Raw genomic sequence first — 13,265 nt, 5'->3', positions numbered from 1 at the left:
TAAATGTGGATATCCTGAGCTCTACTAGCTACACAAAACCTTATCCACAAGGCTGTTGGCAAAACATATAATTGTTGAATTCCAAATCTTTCTGCACTTATAGTAATGTAGTACATACACATTGCTTTACTGTGTTAAATCATGCATATCCAGAATGAGTCATTTGGGGTAGCATTTTCTACTATCTGCATTTTACAAGTATAAAAATTGAGCTGTTAGTTAGTTGACTTGCCCAAGACTTCATATTAAGTAATTGGCAAGATTTTCATGAGAATTTAAAAATAATTTCAGTCAGTCACTTCTAAAGTGCCTCCAGTGACTTTCAGTTTTGTTCATATCTACTAAAACATGTAGGCTGGTGATAGTGATTGGTGGAAGTGGCTTCTCTTTCTTTTCATAGACATTAGGGGCTAGAAGGGACCTTGCAAGATCAAGTCCAACCCCCCAAAGTCTGCCCGAGTCAAATGATCCCAGCAAGATATGCATTCAAATGCCTTTTCATCCAAATACTTTATGAATCCAAATGCCTTTTGAACCATTACTTCCCTTGTCATGAGGTGTTAGTAGCTATTGGGACTTGTAGTGCACAGAAAGGGATGGAGCATATTTAGGGGTATCAGCTATAGCAAACAGGAAGGGAGGGACAGGAAGCAAGATCTTCCTTTCACCTCATTCCTAAACTTCCTTCTATTTCATGCCCAAAGAGCCAGAAATATTGCTGCTTTCTCTCCTAATTTATCTACTACCAGGTTATGTATCACTGTGTTAAACCACATATGTAAAGCAGTGTATAAAACTGCAAGAAGGACAACTTTCCTTTCTATTGTGTAATTGAGAGATCTAGTTATTGTAAGACAAATTGGAAACATTTTTTTTCCAGTGAATGAGCATAATTTTTAGGCAAATGGTACCACATATTTGTATGCATGTTATCTGCATTTCATTCTGTGTTCAGTAAACATGTTAATGTTATCATGCTATTTTCTTTAAAATGCTTTGTATGATTGTATCTTCAGAACTCTTGAATCCTTAAGAACGGAGATGTATGAATATAAATCTGTTGTGTTTCATGCTGTAAAAGACTCTGAATCCTGATTGTGGCAGCAGCATTTTGTATTTTTTTCATGGGGCACTGGAATTTGGTGCATTTGCTGTATAAGTAACCATTTTGGCACAGTTGATGCTTACGTTTTGTTTATCTTTCTAACCTACTGGGTTCTGTGCAGCTGCCTCTTGCTTTTCTATCTTGTTGACCCTCTGCAGCCTGACTTTGTGAAGCAGTTTTAAAGCCATATATTATATACAGGCTGCCAAGGGGCACTTAACTCTAAGTTTACGGAAAGAAAGGTACAAATAGACAGGATATCCCCATATAATCCAGCCATGAAAAACTAGTTAAGTTTTTTTGTAGCTAAATGCCAACCATTACAAATAACTTTAATTGCATTTTTTAAAATGGAGTTCTCTATGTTTTTATAGTGCACAAAACTGTAGAAATTATTATATACACTTTATTAACATATTGACTTCTTATAACTAGAAAAGATTTGGATATAGGTACAGTCCTTTGTATTCTGCTAATGAAAAACTTTTGCCACAATTTAGCAAATATTTATTTGAGCAATGTCCTAGGAAATAGAAATAACTTTCACTTGAGATCTGTGATTTGTTATACTCTTTCAGGGCTCAGTCACAAAACTCGTGTTCCAGAGTGACAGTTGTAAAGATTACTCCCTTGTGAATCACTAGGGCTAGGAACAAATTGTCTCCACAACATTGGAAGGCTGAGATGCCCTAAGATACTAAGTTATACAAGAATGCAATTCTAGCTATGTCAAAATAGTAAATGAAACTTAATCGTATAGTAGAATGTGTGTGCACGTGTGCATATACATGCACAGTGGGTTTTCTTGTTTTTGGGGGGTTTTTTTACAGGAGTAACGGATAAACTTTAGTAACTGTTATTGCTAGAGACATCAGAGCTAAACATTAACATTTTGGTACTATTATGAAAGTTTAAATGATAGATTTAAAATAGATAAATACTTACACTTTTGTGAGGTACCAGCTGTTAAAACCATGTAGGAATTGAATTGAATTAACAGAAGACAAAGTTCAGAAATCATGTTTTCCTGCATACAACATGAATTCCTCCCTAGAAATTCAGCTGCTGGAAATTTGGTGCATGTTATAATTAGGGAAATATGGTAAAGCCTCTGCTAGAGAAAAGGGAAATTAACACTAGCAGGGGCCCTACCTGCTGGCTGTAAACCCATTCTCTTCCTCTTTCTACCCCTCCCCCAGCAGAGGATCCCAAGTAACATAACATTTCCACATTCAGAAGAACCACAGTGGTCCAATGAAATTTTTAAATATAGAAGATAAGGAAAAGTATTAGATTTTGATACCTTTTCAAACTAAGCTTCATTGATCTGTCACAAATTTTTTGTCAACTGCAAAGGATCTGCTTCTGAAGTCTCCTAGGCTAGGGGCAGACATTCAAAAAGCCTGAGCCTGAATCGATTCAATCTTTGCAGGTAACTCTAACCTGGATAGGCTGAACTGGTTTGTAACTGCACAGACATCCCAGACATGTGGCTCAGGCTAGAAGTAGGGGGATGCTAGAGTAGCCCTCCCATCCCTTCCACAGCAGTAAGCTGAGGGGTGGTGTGGCCAGGATGCTCTGATTAGCCCAGCAGGGAATTGAGAAGTGTTAAATACTCCAGTAGGAAAACAACAGAGGTACATTACCAGCTACCTGTTGATTCAGCAGGGACTGCAGCCAGTATGTGGTCTGGTAGCTAATACACAGACACCTCCTCAGCAAGGCAGAGGGGAGGGGAATTCCTGCTTAGCAGGGAATGGTGAGGGTGGGGAGCAGCCTGCAGTCTCTGGGCTGCAGCCAGGGAGCAGAGGAGAGGGGCTAGCCTTGCTGTGGAGCGGAGAGCCCTGCTCAGTCCAGAGAGCATGCCAGGATGCTGGGGGTCTCTAGTTTATCTTAAATCAGCAAAGGGTCTGGGACAGGCATTGCATAAACTGGTTTGACCCAAGTCTGTTAAGTCTGATACTACATTCAACCAGGTTTATCTCGAACTGGTTTCAGCCATTTTCAGACTAGTTTATGTACATTGAACATCTGTTTTGTTACAGGTTTAAACCAGGTTCTGATCACTTAAACAGGTTTATGTGTAATATCTGTCCCTAGCCCTACAGAACAATTTCAAGTGTTTTCCAGAAGCAACAGATAATAGCTTTCATTTGCCTTGACTAAAGATGGACCAATGCTTGTTGACTTGTGCTGGCTGCCAACAAACCATACTAAAGCCTTTTCCCCACAGGTGTTGTTTAATATATTGATACACCTTTCTGTTATGAGTTTTTGCTCATTCTCTTTCAAAAAAAAAAAAATTCTTAGCAGTCTCTCATATTTGGAACTAGGGTTTTTTTCCGTTCTTCCCTGGCCCCACACTTCTGCTGTGACATGCAGCACTGGAATTGTTATAGAATTGTCTTCCTGCCATTGGCTATCTCTTTGCTTTCTCCCTTTTTTGGATGGGGAGATTAGAGCCTTTTTTCTCTACTTCTAATATTTTTTTGAGTGTCTTCATGTTTTCTTCCTGATACAGTGTGTTTAAGCTATATCCATGTTGTGACAGAACTGTGCTCACATTGAATGAGTGCATCAGAGGCCTTCATTAGTTAGGTGAAGCTTAGATCTTGGTAAATTCTAAATGTATGCTTTAAATCCTAGGCACCTAGAGACCTGGTTCCAGATGTATCTGCTGGGAAGTCCATAGAGTCTGCCTCTTATTTGGGTACTAGATTTGGATGGGTGCCATGTATCCTCTGGCTCTTCATAGATTTCCTAGACATTAGGACTGGAAGGGACCTCGGAAGATCATTGAGTCCAGCCCTCTGCCCCAGGGCAGGAAGTCCTAGCTGGGGTCATAGGATCCCAGCAAGATAAACCCAAATGTCTCTTGAAGGCATTCAAAGTAGGTGCTTGAACCACCTCCGATGGCAGGCTATTCCAGACCTTGGGGGCTTGGACAATAAAGAAATTCTTCCTTATGATCAGCCTGAAATGGTCTTGCAGGAGTTTAAAATGGTTAGATCTTGTCATCCCTTGGGGCACTCAGGTGAACAAATGTTCCCCCAGATCCTGGTGGACACCTCTTATAAACTTGTAGGTAGCCATCAGATTGCCCCTGAGCCTGCGCTTTTCCAGGCTGAAGAGTCCCATAGCTGTCAGCCTGTCATCGTAAGGTCTGTTTTCCTGACCTAATCATGCACATGGCTCTTCTCTGGACTCTCTCAAGCTTCTCCATATCCTTTTTGAATTGTGGAGCCCAAAACTGGTTGCAGTACTCCAGATGAGGCCTCACCAAGGCCAAGTACAACAGGAGAATGACATCCTAGGATTTGCTTGAGAAGCACCTATCATTGCAAGCCAATGTTTTGCTTGCCTTACTAGCTGCAGCATCACATTGAAGGCTCATGTTCATCTTGTGGTCAGTCATGACCCCCAAGTCCCTTTCATCTGTAGTGCAAGCCAGCATAGAACTGCCCAGCCTATAAGGATACTGCACGTTTTTCTTTCAAGGTGGAGAACCTTGCAATTTTCGGTGTTAAACACAATCTTCCTGGAAGCCCTCCATTTTTTTGCTTCTGGAGAGATCTGCTAAGACTGGCTTCTGGCAGAGCTTCTTTGCCTGGGGCTCCTGAAGGAAATGCATTTCACTATTGCCTGTACCACCTATCTGAGACGTCATGACCTTATGTGGATGTCATTTGGAGCTTACAAAGGCTCCTGTACTGATGTGCTCCAGCACTGTTTTCCAGATCCTTTCCCCACAATTAAGTGTGTGGACAAAGGGTGCATCAACATGAGACACTTAATGCACAGTAGACTACTTAGCTGCACAGTAAACATCTTGGCATCTACACACGTGCCCCTATTAGGCTGGAGTAAATTAATTTACTCTGCAGCAGAGTTCTGACTGCTGCATCTCCCTTCTGACCCCACAACCAGTATGGACAGGCTATGCAGTAGGATCAGTAACTGGGGACTTTTTTTTTTTTTTTTAAGTCTTCGAATTGGGTAAGACTCCTCCAATACTCAGCATCATCACCCCTGTCGTTCCTTACACCATCTACCACTGCTGCTGTCCCCAGCTGACGTTGGGGTGAGGAGGCTCCAGTACCACTCCTGCCCCACTCCCTGTGGACCGAATGGGGAACCAGGTTCAGCTGGGGACAGTGGTGGTAGTGGGTGGGTTCCCCCTCCCAGGCTGGTGGGGAATTACTGAGGGGGGGGGAGGGGTGCCAGGCCTGGCTCCCTGTACAACCCAGCTGGAGCAAGACAGGAGCACCTCTGGAGCTGTGTCCCCAGCACAGCCCAGCTCCCTGCACAACCCAGTTGGAGTGGGACAGTAGTGGCTCTGGAGCTCCTCCTATGCTCAGGTTGGCTGTGGACAGTGGGGACATAGCAGTGGTGGGCAGGTGTGGAGGGAATAGGAAGGGAGGAAAGGAGACATGCTGCTGAGCATGGGAGGAAGAAGGAAAAAGGGAATTCTTACTTGCTATTGGGACACAAATAAAATAGTCTCTGGGGGCTGCTCATGTAGTTGGTCCAAATGGAAGGTGTGATTGTGCTACTCCACCCCTTTTGGATCCACCCTGCTTTTATCTAGTTCTAATATATCATGCAGATTTGGAATACCTATGTCAAATCAGCTATATCTTTTACAAATATTTAGATTTCCTGTGTTTCTGTGCTTAGGTAGGCCAGGGAGAAAAACATGTAAGTGCCATGAGTGTCACGTTACAAATTTTCAGGCCACCCATCGTAAAGTGACTGGAATCATCTCCTTTTGGAGAGAAGAGGGCACTTTATTAACTGATGGATTTTGTGTTTGTTTTCTCTGTGGCCAGAAACTCCTGTATCTCAATTTGAGTATGTTGACTTTTTTAGGTTTTTCAAAATAAAAATATCTTGAATTGCGACATTCTCTGTAAAAACAAAAGTGATTCAAGGTTCAAAATAGGAAGTTATTTATTAACTCGTAGAACAAATTGGTTTGGAGCTCTTCTGGTGAATTAAATAACACTTCTGGCAATTGGCATGACTTTTTAAACTGACTTTATTTTAAGATTACTGTATTTTGTTGGACTACTCTTAAATAACAACAATTTCAAGAAAATTGAATCATCATAATGATCTGATTTTGGTTTGTGATCTAAAGCTATATTGCTAGGAGTATGAAGTGTCTATATTTTGGTCTTGGGGATTGAGGTTAAAAGCAATGTAAAAGTTTCCTATTTATTTTAACTGTTAATGTCCTCATCTTTTTTTTTACCTGTTGCATCCAATATGATGACAACAAAAAATGTTTAAATAACTTTGGTTTCAGCTGATGAATCTTCAGTGTGTTTCTTAAGCCATCACTGATTTATGCTTGAATAGTTTTAAAGAATCCTGAAGTTTGAAAATACATTTTTATTCAGAGTCAAAAACTCCTATATTAAATACAGCTGTCTTTTATAATGTTAAAGGATGGGGAGCCAACTGAGAGAACATGTGGTAGCAAGCTAACTTGCAAGTCAATAACCAGTATTTAATGCAGTCTTTAAATGAGGCATACCCAGCGTGACCTAGAGTGTTTAATGTGCAGCCTGCAATGGGACTTTTCAGTGGTGGTCATCCTCAACAGATTGAGGCTGTAGCCATTGACTCCTCAGTAGTAATTGACAAATAAACCTTAGCAGCAGCTCTGTTATCCATTAAGGATAATTGATGCCATTTGTAATGAGCTTTGTAAGCCAGCAGGGAATGCTGTTTACACACCAGAATGGATGCTGACTTGCTGAATGTTTTACAAGATGCTCAGTTATGTGAGCCGGCTCAACATGTTTTATTGGCAAGAAAAGTCAGTTATCTAAGTATTACTCAAGTTTGACTTGAGCATAATACTGAATTTTCCTCACTAACTTTGTAGATATGATGTTATGTTTCATCTATTAAACATAAACATGTACATTTATTTTATGTTGCTCCCACCTTGATATCCCACCCATTAAGAGGTTCTCAAGAGCAAAACTTTGGGAATCTCCATTTTAAACCATTTCAGTTCTGCAAGTGCAGGCCTATCAGTTCTTTTAAGGGTCCTTCTAATTACTTGGTTCTGCTGGTTTTCTGCTGCTACTATTTCCTTGATGTATTTCTCTTAATTCTTTTTTACAGTATTGCCATCACAATCCTCATAATGTTGGAAAGACATGAGATTCCCAGTGATATGCCAGAATAACGAATGACCACCTAATAAGGTAATTTTTATGGCCCTTGGACTTGCAATAGATTGAGTGTAACATTAATAACCAAGTCTTTGTGTCTAAAATCAGAAACATTAACTATCAGGTATTTAACTTTTATTTTTCTCCTAACTTGTATTCCTTGAAAATCAGACATGTAGAATCATAGAATATAGAGATGAAAACAATGTTTTTAGACCACTTAGATTCAGATTCTAAGAAAAGGTCTTAGGCACTTCAGTGCACAGTATTGCAGTATCCCACTTCTTAAGTCCTCGTACATTTTTTCTCACTTGTCCTCCTCTTCCTCCCCACCAACATATCCTTCTTCCCCTGTTAGTAGAATGTGGAGCCATGGACAGGTCTTGCATTTCTACTGAGATGCTTTTTATGGATCACTAAAAGCATAAGTGTATACATTCAAACTGTGTTTTGGCTCAGAAAAAATGGTGATTCCATGAAAAAATGTTAGCTCTTTTCCAGGAGCAATTTCTTAGCAGCATGATTTTCAGGGCCATACATATAACTGCACAGGTGATGTGAAGCATGACAGGGCATGCTTGGTCATTCAGTTCACAAGAGACTGTTCCTTTTCCCCACCCTTCCCCCTTTACCTTGGTTCCAGAGAGTCTATCTGTCATTCTAAACTTTACTGCCTCAGGAACGTGAAGCTGGGAGATCACGTGAGTGGGCTTGGTCATGTCTGCATGGCCATACATGGCACTTCACAACTTCCTGCACAGGACTGAACAACTTCCTTAGAAGAAGTGGTGGCAGGCTTTGACTCCATGCCAGTAAGAATATAGCACACACTAGACCTGCCAGCATTGGACTTAAGAAATTCCAGGTATTCTCTGCTTTCAGGTCCCTGAACTCCTCTTTCCAGATGACTTCAACTTCCCATAGTTTGCCAAAATTTGGTCTGTTCAAAATTTTACTTATTTCCAAAAAACAAAGCCTTTTGTATAGACCTGATTTATTTGTCCTTCCACTTTATTTGACAATGAGTCAATTCATGACTCAAGTTATTTTCTATGGTGTCCTCATAACTGTCCAAAGCCAAGTCAAAAGAAAATCATCTGGATTGAGAGCTCCACAGTATGTGGGCAGCTGGAATCTGTTGCAGGCTAGAAGTGAAATTGATGAGTATTTTTGGTAGTAGAAAATGAATAGGTACACTTTGGCTTGACATTCATAGCAGAAGGTGTCGCAGGGAGGGAGTCGCTGGTGAGTATAGTTTGCCTGGATAGCCAATTGGTGCTTTCCTCTGCATTTGGTTTAGGAGTCACTGGAGATGGTGACCCTCATGAAGCATGCTGATATCTCTGCACACCTCTTCCCAAACTACGGAGTGCCCACAGTAGAGGCTTTTGCCATGCTCTGTGTTTGTATCTTACAATACTTTTCAATCTATTCTTTAATGTGCAATATTGAACAATCCTAATGTTATCTCTAAACTAAACAAATTTACTAAAATTCATAATAGACTTTTAAGCTTTCAAATGAATGACATTTGTGCACAATAAAACCAACATTCCTCTTTAGAATTTGAAGCACAAACTACTTAGTTTTTGACCCCTGTAAGTTAACGCCTACAAATATATGTTAATTTTAAAATTTTATCTATCAGCTTTCTTTTTTTAAAAGAAAACATTTTTGTTGGGCTTTCATATTTTATGAAGTCTAAGATTTTGGCCAGGTTTTTTGGCTCTGCTCCTGAAAAAGAGTTGACAGGCTGTTCATTTTATTGATGGTGATGGTTCATAATTTGCTCACTCCTGTATTACTCTGATATTTTTAACTTAAAAGCATAACATTTAATTTATTTATATAAACATAGCTTGTCATAGCATTTTTCCTTCCAGCTGAAACCACTTTGAAACTAGTGGCATTTTTAAAGTTAATGCATCACTGACAGGTTGGGTCTCGGGGGGCAGCTGTGACACCCCCTGGTGGCCACCCAATTCCTGCCCGAGCACCAATTCTAGAAACCCTTACCTCATTTATTCTCGTGCCATGACTTTGATGTTATTTGGAAAGGAGGGAGGCTTGGTCTTGGGTACTGCTGGCAGCGGCTGGCACCCACAGATGAGGGAGTGGGCAGCATGTAGCTTCTGGGTCCTGTAGCTCTAGCAGCTGGAGGCTGCAGGTTGGGAGTGAAGGGCTCTGGCAGATGGGCGGTATGGGTCAGGAGTAAAGGGCATGGGCAAGGCCAGGGGGCTGTAGGTCAGGAATGAGGGGCACTGGCAGGGCTGTGGCTTAGGAGTGATGGCCAGATGCAGGGCACCGGCATGTAAGGGCTGCTCAGTGCCACAAAACCATGGGGAGACACAGCTGGACCCACATCCTGGTGAGCAAAGGGCACCAGGAAGCTCTGATTTGCTATAATAATAATAAATAAAAAAATCACCAAAATATAAAGGTATTTAGAATTTATTTTATTTTAATGATTGAGGCACCGGTAGGCTTCCAAGTTGCTTTAAAATTGTAAATATTTCAATAAAACAGTGTGGTCATTTCAGGAGGTGCTGTGTATACAAAGAAAGCCATTTCATTTTAATTGTGCAAAAACACTGATTTTTTGTTTTTTTGTTTTTTTCATCGGCTAATATGGGTTTTATTTATTTTTTTTAATCAGAATTTGCAATTTTTAAACAAAGCTAGGATCTGTGGTCCTCAGACTTCATCTGAGCTATGCTGGAAAAGTTCTGACTTGAGAATAAATTGGGATGGGGGAGAGCGAATCTTAAGCTAGCAAAAGCTTGGAACTAAAATGATCGAAAAACTCAGATTCATACTGATCCAGCTGTGCCTACCAGGGAAAGTTACTTATTTTAAGATTAATTGGCTCTTGTTCTGTTCTGTAGACACATTTCAACTTCCATTTTCATTTTCATACTCAGGAGCTATCAGCAGTTAAGCTTTGAAAAGAATTTTAACACACATACTTTGGGTGAAAAGCTTTGACTTAACTCTAATAAAGTCCTTTTCTTTTCAAATTGTGATTTTTTATGTTAAATTTTCATATGAGGCCGCTCATTAAGTATTTTAATTTTTTTCTTTGTAAATATGTGAAGTCATGAGCGATGGGGACTTCACAGTGAACTGTAATATCTTGAGCCATTGCCGTCTCTGCTGTTGCAAGCTGTGTGATTATAGACTAAATTTTATGTGCTGCAAAGCTGTTAGGTATAATTGTGAAATTACACAGAGATATAAGGAATCATTTTAAAGTGATGGTTCAGTAGTATTAGCTGAATAATAAAACATCTTGAAGTCAGTTGTCTCATCCCCTTTAGTTTTGTAACTGTGATAGTGCAATTAGAACATGTTCCTTAATCTGCTAAAATGTGATTATCACAAAAGGGTTTGCCTGTATCCATGGGCGGATCCAGGATTTTATGAAGGGAGGTGTGGGAGCAGTGACCAGACCTGTAGGGGTTGCTGTGCCCCTGCTCCCAGCTCCCCTGCCCCAAGCAGGCAGACCACATTGTGGAACTATTAGCAGGAATTTTTTTTTAAATTATCCAAATCAGTTAACAGTCTCATTCTCTGAACCCTCTGCCCTTGGCTCCCACTCTGTTCCCCTCCCATTCACCTCTTCCTGCTGCTGCTTTCACTGCTGCTGCTGTCTCAAGCTGAATGGGGGAGGATAGAGAAGGGAGTCCAGAGCCACTCCTGTTCCAGGGCCTGTGCTTGCTTCTGGGCTGCTGGAAACACTGGGGGAGTTGGGCAAAAAGGCACATCTCACCTGCTGCTTTCACTGCTGTCCCCTCCTGAGCCTGGTAGCAGTGGCTCTGGGGCTTCTCTGCCCCCATAGCCCTCCCAAATCGTAACTCTCCCAGTTCATTTCACATTGAGGAGGGGTTCAGCAGAGGACAGCAGTAGATGGGTTCACTGCCCCCATTTGCTCCCAGGCTGGCAGGGAATAACTGGGGACTGGGCAGAGAAGAACAGCCTACCCTCTGCCTGCTGCTGCCACTGTTCCTAAGTGGAGCAGGCAGGAGTGGCTCTGCAGCCCTCCTCATTAGCCACAGGCAGTAGCAGCAGGGCACCTATGTTGCACAGGACAGAGAAGAAGGGAGGGCGTACTGAGAATAGTGATGAGGGAGAGATTTGTTTTTTAACCAATTTGGGGACTTTAAAAAAAATCTCTGCTGTTCCTGGTGCAGTCCAAAAGGAGGGTATGTTTGCACCGCTGCACCTGCTCTGGATCCGCCATTGTCTGTACCATAAAATTAACATTCCAGGCAATGGTGCCTCAAACTTGAGGTAGCCTGCACAGATTGGCACCCTCTGAATGAGAAACAGTGTAACCATGTCATGCACCCATGTTATTTTGGGGTGTTCATGCATGCTTTTTTGAGTTTCTTTTACTGATATGACATGTAGTCTCTATGTATAGGTAGCATCAAGCTGTCTTTAGCAGTATCATTATTATGACTCTGAATTGTTGTATTTATGAATGTAACTTTTATTTTTCATATTTGGGCCAAGGCTGTTTAGTAGAACACTGACTAATTTAAGGGTTCCTCCTCTACTCGCACTAAAGAATTAACATCGGGCTTGGGTATGTGTAATGGTCAGTCAGATAGACCCTTGTGAACATAGTCTGATACACTTGAGCCAGGGCCTTCCAGACAATGACTAATTTACATTTTAAAAGCAGAGATCTTCAGCAAGAATAATACCTGGCTATTCAGTGAAGGACATTATTCACAATAGAGGAAATTAAGTGAGAAACATAATCAGGGATCTGGGTTTTCTGCTTGCTGCAGGAAAATGCAGAAAAAACATGGATTTTTCTCATTTGAAGGACAAAAATGCAGCTTTTCCTTTTTTTAAAGGAGAAAACTGTGGGGAAACCATCAGTTTCCCCTTGCAGACTGGCAGCCTTCCAGCTTGCGAGGAGCTGCTTGGGGCTGTGGGGACTCATCAGCTACCAGGGCTGCTGCAGCCAGGCAGGGTGGTGGGAGCAGCCCTGGCAACCGGTTGTAGGTAAGTGTATGGGAGGTGGGGGTTGGAAGGCCAGAGGACTGGGGCAGGGGGACATGTGTGGCTGGGGGTGTGGTGGGGGGGCACCTGCTCCTCCAGTGGGGGAAGGAAGTGAGAGGGCCCTTCAGAGGTGGCAGGGAGCTGAATGGCTGGGATAGCGGCACTGGGGCTAGTGCCCATGCTCACAAGGTCGGGGCAGCCAGGAGACACTGCCCAGGGTGGATGCTGTAGCCAGGCTGCCTGGTGTGATGCCGAAGCCCCAGCCCAGGGCAGGGGGTGCCACAGGCCTCCCCTCTTCCTTCTAGCCTGTATTGGCCAGGCTTGCTCCACCACCACCTGCATGAGTCAGAGCCACTGCAGCCGCCATGCTTCAGCCCGGTTGGTGTGGGGTCCCCTCCTGCAGAGCTGGGGGTGGTAGGCGAACATGAGGACCGGGCTTGGAGCCACCGTGGGGGTAGCAGAAGAGTGGGCCTGGGCCTGAGGTGGTGGAGGGGAAGGAGGCTTGCTCCTCCCCTCCTCCTGCTGCATCAGCCAGGCTCGCTGCTTCGCTCCCCTCACTGCTGTGGCAGGCCGGTTTCTCCCCTGGCTTGGGCTTGGTCCACCTCCCCGCCCGGGTCAGGCCCAGGCCCACTCCTCCCCTCCCCACACTGCCACAGCTGCGGTGCACCCACTATTCCCCCCAACCTGCATTGGGCCCATTCCTCCACTGCTGCTGCCTTGGTTCTGCAGGCAGTAATGACAGAGGGAGGGAGGGGCAGGCTAAGGCCAGAGCCAGTGGCCTTGCCTCTCCCATGGTATCTTTACGCCTCTCTCCCCTGCACTGCTGCCACCATTACCTGGATTAAGTTGGGGGATGGGGGGGGAAGGCCAACTCTGTTCTATCATTCCTACCTGCAGGGAAGGGGGATGAGTCTGGTTCTGTCTGCTCCATTGCCCCTGCCTCCAGGGAGTAACTAGCC

The 13,265-nt window shown here is 43.0% G+C and overlaps 1 protein-coding gene across 6 annotated transcripts in view; it reads left to right on the top strand.

Moving 5' to 3' along the window:
- KIAA0825 (KIAA0825 ortholog) overlaps positions 1–13,265 on the top strand; it is a 398,113-nt gene that overhangs the window by 27,741 nt on the left and 357,107 nt on the right. For all 6 annotated transcript variants that reach the window (XM_090038268.1, XM_090038263.1, XM_090038264.1 and 3 more), the window contains one exon: positions 7,244–7,326. The gene's annotated coding sequence lies outside the window, so the exon portion shown is untranslated. The remainder of the gene's footprint in view (positions 1–7,243; positions 7,327–13,265) is intronic.

This window comes from Crocodylus siamensis, chromosome 3 (genome assembly GCF_052110815.1).
Source record: "Crocodylus siamensis isolate JL-2025a chromosome 3, ASM5211081v1, whole genome shotgun sequence".
Taxonomy (NCBI): Eukaryota; Metazoa; Chordata; order Crocodylia; family Crocodylidae; genus Crocodylus; species Crocodylus siamensis.
The sequence above is the reverse complement of the archived record's forward strand: the minus strand, read 5'-3'. Positions and strand labels throughout refer to the sequence as shown.